Here is a 7,567-nt window from a genome sequence, read left to right as displayed (position 1 = left end):
ACGCGCCTCATCTAATGTAGCCGCTCCGTGGCTGTGGTGTTAGCAGAACAGCTGCTGTGGATGCTTGACGGGCTCAAAGGAAGTCCAGGAGCTGTTTCACCTCTTTTTCATGGTTAGGCCTTTTCCCTCTTATGCTGTTATGTCACCAAGTTGAGAAGGAGGAGCCAGCAAACATCAGAGCATCTGAGAAAATTGCTCCCACCTGGCATGGGGCTGTGCCAGGTGGCCCTCCCTCTGTCCCCCAGCCCGTAACCCTGTGTAGGCGGCGCCTGGTCCGGGAGAAGCTGCAGAACATTAAGTTCCCCTGAGCGGCGGGCAGGGTGGGAGGCACCCAGCACTGCACAAGGGTGGGGTCTGGGGGAGGGCCGTGCGCCTCCAGCAGATCTGTAGACACATTTAACCCAAACCAGTCTCCTTGTCTGTGTCCTTGGATGCACTGCACCTGTAAAAAATAAACATTTTTGTTGTGAGTGTTAAATCGATCTCAGAGGGAATGCAGATGGTGAGGAAGAGGTTAGCTGGAATAATACAAGGTGAGTACATTTAGGGAACAGGGTCAAAGCTGACAAGACCCAAGGAAGGGACTGGCAGGCAGGCAGAAGAGGCTGACGGCAGACCAGCACCTAGCACGGTTTGTCTCTTTTCGGTGCTGAGGGAGCCAGACCGGGTGGGGTGGCTGAGCCCGGAGCCCTGGGAGGGGAGCCAGCAGGGAGCCCAGGGGCACAGGGAGGTGCGCAGCCCGCGGGCACCTGCTCACCGCCCATGGGCGAGTCCTGGAGGGTGTGCCGCAGGCCAGGGGCGTCGGGGTGTCTCCTCGTGGCATCGGCCGCCCTGAGGCCGGCAGTTGCAAGGTGTGTGCGCCTGCAGACGCGGCCTCCCACTGATCCACGTCTGTGAAAGCTCCCGCGGGCTCCCTGAGGCACTGGTGCCCGCAGCCCTGGCCCAGCCCGGCGGCTCAGGAGGCCGAGGGCGGCAGCCAGGAGCCAGCAGCCCCGCCTGAAGGCCACCCCCTGGCTCTAGGGCGTGAGCCACTCTGACAAAGCCAGTGGCCTCCTCTGTGGTGGACGTTTCGTGTTTTAAAACCTGCATTGTGCCTGCAGTGTGATATGTGACAGTTCGGCTGGACACTAGAGCGAGTCGCTGATTTGTTTGTGATTTAGGTGCTAGTCTTGTCTCCACACCATCTCATAAAGTGCTCAAACTAGAATTCCTGGGGATTTTTGATCATATAAATAAAACTGGGTTTAATTCTGCTTAGATCCTTGCATGGTTTGTAAATTCTTAAGAAGGAAGTTGGCAATAATAGTAACTGTGTATTGATTGTCATTACATGCTAAGGATTTGATATAATTTATCTTATTTAATACCCATAACAACCCCATGTGGCATAGAGGAATTAATTCATTTGCCAAAGTCACAAAGCCGGTGGGTGAGAATAATAGATGTTCGTATCTGCCCAGTGTTCCTGCTGACGTCACCTCTCAGTTTGGGGAATTGCCTCTCACTCCTCTGTGGGACTTCTGACTGAAGTCACCATCCCATCACCACCCCACCCACATCCTCAAGGACTGTTCAACTCTGTGTTCCTTCAGGCCATCATGACTGGTCCTGTGATGGGCACGTGACCCGGGCGCCAATGAGAAGCTTTCCCTGGGGTTGAGTAAATGGCCACTGAGAAAGGTGTGTGTTCTCTCTTTCTTGTGGAGTTTCAGGCTGAGTGATGCAAGCCTGAGTCTGCTGCACCTGCTGTCCCACCCCCAGTGACTGCAGGGAACCATCTACTTCTGCCTCAAGGGAATGCAGCCACTGAGAGAGAAGAGGGAGGGAGGAGGAGGCCCAGACTACACACGTCCCAAAATAGTCAGGCCAACTCCATCCCTTGCCTTCCCAGTTATGTAGAGATGAGTTACTTTTTTTGATTAAGCAGCTTTGAGTTGGATTTCTGTCACTTCCAACCAGTGCACTGGCCTGACTGTGGGAAGATCTGGGATTCAAACCTCGTAGTTTCCTCTGTCCTTAGGCTTGGCTGTATGGTGAGAGGAGAAAGACAAGTCAGGGCTCACCTCGCTGGGACATTCCGCATGTCTGTGGGCTGCAGTCCCACCTGGATCGCCAGTCCTTCAGGCTGTGGGGAGGGAGGACAATGGTTTGCTGTCATGGGATGTAGAGGACTGGTGTTCAGAGGGGAGGCCTTTGAGCTTGTTAAATGGTTGTAAGTCAACCTTGTCCTGGCCCCCAGCCCCAGCTCAAAATCTTCCGAGTTTAATTACACACAAAAATGAATAGAAAGTTATAAATTACCTCCTGTCATTAAGTAAAAGTCCTTTTATTGTTCCCCGAAGACTAGGCAGGTTTTCTCACAGTCACTGTCGAACCTCATCAAACACATGCACACATGGGCAGGCGTGCATGCACAGAGACACGCACGTGCACACAAGCAGCCTTAAACTGGGAAGGGAAACAGCATGGCGCCCGATGTCTCCCTGTGGCTGCGGAGAGAAAGGAGCCAGGGAGGGAGAGACCAGATGCCGGCTACCTCCCTTGTTTGGAATATGAGCCACAGATCCCATATGGAAACTCCCTCCCTCTGCTGTTCCCCTCCAAGCAGGGGGTGAATTCCAGCCGCTGCTCCTCACTACAAGGGCAGCATCAAGCAGTGGTTCCCAAACTTGTAGACACCTGGGTCATCTGGGGAGCTTAGTGAAAAAGCAGATTTCTGATAGGAGTTTGGCCGGGATAGGGCCCAGGCGTTTGTCGTCCTAAGCAAGCTCTTTTGAGGATCCTGATGTGCATGACCCTCTGAATCACCTTAAAAACCCCGGGTGACAGCAAATATCTGAGGTCCTAGTCCTCCGTTGACGCTGTGTTTTCCTTTCCCATTATTCCAAGCAAAGATGGAATGTCTCAGGTTTACCCCAGATTCTTCTTTTTCTACGCTTTTATTTTCATCATTTTCTTCCCCCATCATGTTAATTGTGAATTTCATATTTCCCCAACCTCATCTTCTGTTTTTATTTTGAGAAAAATTACTGCTGGTGGACGAGCTGATGAGTCACAGGTGGACTAAGCGCTCTGGCAGTACTTCCTCCACTGGATTTATTAAAGCATCTGGAGGCCTTGGCAGTGGAGACACAGACGACTGCGGGGCTCTCTGTTCTGTGTGACTAGGTGTTTACAACTTTGCTTCCTACTGGCATTAGCAGGTGCTTATTCTAGTAACGAAGCCATGAAGAAGCAGCCTTCCTGGTTAGTATATGAGCTGTATTTGACACTGGAAGAAAGTGTCAGTGAACGGGTGATAAAAAGGAGCAGTCTTCTGGAGTTGGGTCCTACTATTATTTCCTCCCATTTCTGTCAAATTTGTGTCTCACTGTGCTGTCATAAGATAAGGGCAGAAGTTTTTTTGTATCATTTCCCTTCTTGATATTAGGAAACTCTTAGAATCTGCTTGCCAAGGCTTGCTTCACGGCTGGGCAGTTGATCTGTATTTCCCTGTCTCAGAGTTTGGTGTTGGTTTCCATGCAGGTGTGTGTGTGAAACAGGAGGAGACGGTCTTTGTAGATGCAAAGCACATGGCTGTAGGAGCCAGTGATCTCTGCAGACTCCTCGCTCGTCCTCCAGAGCATTTGCCTGAATCCACGGCAGAGGCCTGCGTGAGGACCCAGCATCTCAGACTCTCCCTGGACTGCACGTCTTTGAGACCTGAGTGCTGTCCGGGGTCCCTCCTGTTTTCCGGGAGTTCCCAGCGTCTAGTACAGTGCCCAGCAAGTCGTTGATAAACTGTGTATTTTTACGTAAGTCTTAAATATACATGTAACATTAAATAAACATTACACTGGGAACCCAAAGAAAGTCCTGCTAGTTTCCAGAGAGCAGACAGACTGGTCCACGTACAGTCACAGAGATGGAAGAGTTTTGGGTTCTCAGCAAAACAGTGGAAGCTGGAAGACTTTCCAACAGAAAAGTACCTTCAAAATCCTGAGGTAAAGTGACCTTGAATCTGTTCTATGCCCAGCCCAACTGTTAATGAAGGAGATTAGAATAAAGATATATTCAGGCTTCAAAGTTCTAAGTATTTGACTCTCAAGAACCCTTCCTTAGGAAGTACTGAGCAACATGCAGCTTCAGAAAGGAAGAATGGCGGGTGGGAAGCAGGGCTCCAGTGCGTCCTGTGGTGCCAGTGGCCAGGCACAGAGCCTGGCCAAGGGTTCTGAGGCAGGTCAGAAGGCTCCAGAAGGCGTCCTTCAAAAAGACGAAGCTGACAAGCTACCTGATACATCTGAAATGGTGGAGAGGAGATTTAGACAATGAGTGAAGTGTTTGGGGTAAACTTTATGGGAGGTACAGATAGCTAAGCAGTCAAAAGGGAGATCATTATTTCAAACGGGGGTAATAGAACGCGCAGGAAAGGGAAAGCATCATCAGACTGTAGCACGTGCCTCACTGTGGGGAGTATTCACATAATCATAACGACAGAAACAGAGAATGTTGATGAAACCAAAACTAACTCTGCTAGGGGGAAGGGAGACAGTCAGGGCGCTTAGCCATGGTTGAACCCTGCGGTGGAAGAGAGCTAATCCCTGTTTCCGGAGTGGCTAGTCCATAGGTTTTGCCTACATCTGAGAAGTTAAAAAGTAGCAATATAATCATTTTATTTTAAAAAATAGAAACAAAGACACAAAAGAATCAGACAGAAAAAATGAAATTGGTTGATGTGAGAAGTACAGGAGAATCTTGGGGTCCTGTTCTTTTCCTTACAAGCTTTGTAGAAATCGTCACATTTTGAAACTGTGAGCATCTATAATAAAACCCAACAAACCAACAAAACATACTCATTATGTGGACAACTGAGCGGATCGCATGTGGGCACAGAAGCCTCTCGGGGAGCTACAGGCAGGTCATGTGCAGGGAGCTCGCTTGTCTTTGCAGCTGCTGGTAACACCCTCCGGAAGGGGAAGGCCTCTCCTCAGGAGGCGGCATAGTGGCGGTTTGGAACGCACCCGTCGTCTCTTCGGCTGGGGGAGCACGATGTTTTCATGCAGCTACTTCACCACCACTGTTGACCCCAGGGGCATTTTGCCATGACCTAAAAAGACATCGTTAAGCTTTCAGCTGTTTTTATTCGAAGCAATGTACTCAGCAAATATCCTTACATCTCGCCAGGGCCTCAGCCCTTCCTAAAACTCCCCAAATCTCATCCAAGATGATTGCAGGGGGAAAGTCAGCAAGAGAAGAAAGAATCCAGTTATCCCACTGATAGCACATCCCGTGTTGACGTTGGTAATGGGTGTTTGGACATGGCGCCATTGAAAAGAGCTCTCTCTCAGCCATCACTGAAATGACCCCGCTGGAAACAACTGTCTAACTGGCCTTACAAACACACCATTGGGCATCCTGGGATGCCAGGAAGCCTTAAAGCACGTACATGGGATAACGAATAAACAGGGATGTCCACCAGTCGCAGAGTTGGAGTACTTTCGGTGCTAAGATGCCATTCTGCCGTGTCCTTTGAGAGGGAATGACGGTGTGAGGGAAGGTGTTCAGGTTGGGGTTCACATCAGTATCCAGCCCCTTTATGACTGGTTCTGTGAGAATCCTCCACGGACGAGGTAGGAATAACTATTTCTTCATGGGAGTACTGTAGGTAACATGGGACTACTGTTGCTAATTCCTGAGCCCCACCTTTTATTCTTTCTGATGGCTTGTACAGAAGATAACACTTGGCACACAGGAGGTTTTCAGAAAGAATCTGTCAAATTCATAATGTACGCTGAGTAGATTAACACAGAGCCAGACAGGGCAGATATGCCCCGGCAGCTGTCTCTTTCCTTTCTCCCAGCAACTGCACCCCTTCCTTTTGGCCATGAAGAAACTGAGAACCTCTGACATTAATGGCGTGCTTGACTTGGTGGAATTGAATTTGGACTAAGGCTGCCAGATTTGGCAAAATACACATATACAGGACACCTAAAGTTAAACTTCAGAGAAGAAATAATTAATATTTGGGATGTAACACTAAATTAAAACCTGTTGTCTATCTGAAACTCAGCTTTAAGTGGGCAGCACACATTCTACCAGACAGCTCTAACTTGGATGGAAATCCTGTCTCAGTGCAGGGCTCTCGCAGTTGATCGTGCTGGTCTAGAGAAGGAAGGCGGTGAGAAGTCCGGGCAGTGGGAGCCCCGCAGGGGGGGTGGGGCGAGGAGGCCCAGGGGTGCGTGTGCAGAAGACACCCACGTGGCAGGGCCTGTGGAAGTAGGACACAGCCCGCCAGATGGGAAGGGATGAGCCTGGATGGAGGAGCACTTGACACACTGCGAAGAGGATGCAACTGCTTGCTGAGTCCCCGTCTAGTTGGCAGTCCACCCGCGGTTCTCTCCCGTGTCCAGAAAAACAGAGCTGTGAGAGCAGCCACCTCGTCCCTCTGTTTTCTTTTCTCTCTGGGGCCCATCTTACTAGGTTCACGCATCAGACATCTCATCCCTTGTCTGGATTATTTATGGAGAGTGTTGTAGGTTGTGTATGTTCCAAGTGAGGTAGCAAGGCCAGGTTTTCCTTCGCTGTTCAAATCCATGCTTGTTCCCTGGGAAACATGGACTGAGAATGTGGACACCGTGCGGTGGCTTCAGAATCATCCTTTTGGGTGACCTTGATGAAGCTTGGTGGGAAACCGCATGAAAGCATCTCTGTTCTTTGGTGACACCCTCTGTCCATTCAGTCCGACCAGCATAGTCACAGTGAAATGCTACCCGTCCTTCTCAAAATCCCCTGTGACGTTAACGGAGTTAGTGCTTCAGAACCAGGGACGACTTCCTCTGCCCAGAGACACCGCGGCGCTGCCTGGGGGTGGCTGTAAAACAGGGTTATGCTTGAACCACAGGTAAGAAAACAAGTCAGTACGGGAGCAATCGAAACTTCCCTCCTGCCAGGAAAGATCAGCAGAAACTATGAATAGGGAGAAAAAAAAAAAAAGAACTTCAAGGTAAGTGGAATGGTTTCGGCTTAAAGAAAGGCTGATTGTTTTCACAAAAACCCCCGCAGACCTGGCAATGATTATTAAAGACGTGATTACTGAGGATAAGGGGATGGAGATCTCAGATGAATATGCAGACGACTGAAGTTATGTTTAATGCAAAGAAGTAAGCAAACAGCAGAAATAATTAAAAGCTGTTAAGGCATATGTCTGGCTGGCTGGCACGTATGTTATTAAAGACGAGAGACTGTGCAGTCAGTTGCCGCTGAGAGCCTGCCTTGCCGCAGACCGTTGCCATGAGGAACACGCACAGTAGTGCTCGGCATCCGCGGCACGCTTTCCGCCAGGTGCAGCAGGGCTTCCACCCGCCGTCTCACTCTGCAGCGTCAGCGCGCATGTGCAGGCGCCACCTCTGGCCTTAGCGGAAGCAGCTGCCTTCGGTCACCCTTTCTAGCCCACGTTAGTGATCCACAGGCAGATCTCAACCCACCTGGAGCCCTTTCCTGCCACCCTGCTGGCTGGACGCCTGCTCTCACCCTCACTAAAGGGAAATAATATGAAAGTTGCCAGATTAAGTACCAACTGCTTGGAGGG

General features: G+C 50.2%; 1 long non-coding RNA gene across 1 annotated transcript; it reads left to right on the top strand.

Moving 5' to 3' along the window:
- Positions 1–422: 422 nt before the first annotated feature.
- Positions 423–3,914, top strand: LOC116661426. The gene is made up of 3 exons (XR_004317294.1): positions 423–533; positions 1,593–1,680; positions 3,526–3,914. It is a non-coding gene; the product is annotated as an uncharacterized LOC116661426 (long non-coding RNA).
- Positions 3,915–7,567: the final 3,653 nt, after the last annotated feature.

Source organism: Camelus ferus, chromosome 35 (assembly GCF_009834535.1).
Source record: "Camelus ferus isolate YT-003-E chromosome 35, BCGSAC_Cfer_1.0, whole genome shotgun sequence".
Classification (NCBI taxonomy): Eukaryota; Metazoa; Chordata; class Mammalia; order Artiodactyla; family Camelidae; genus Camelus; species Camelus ferus.
Note: the sequence above shows the minus strand (reverse complement) of the source record. Positions and strands in the feature narration are given on the sequence as shown.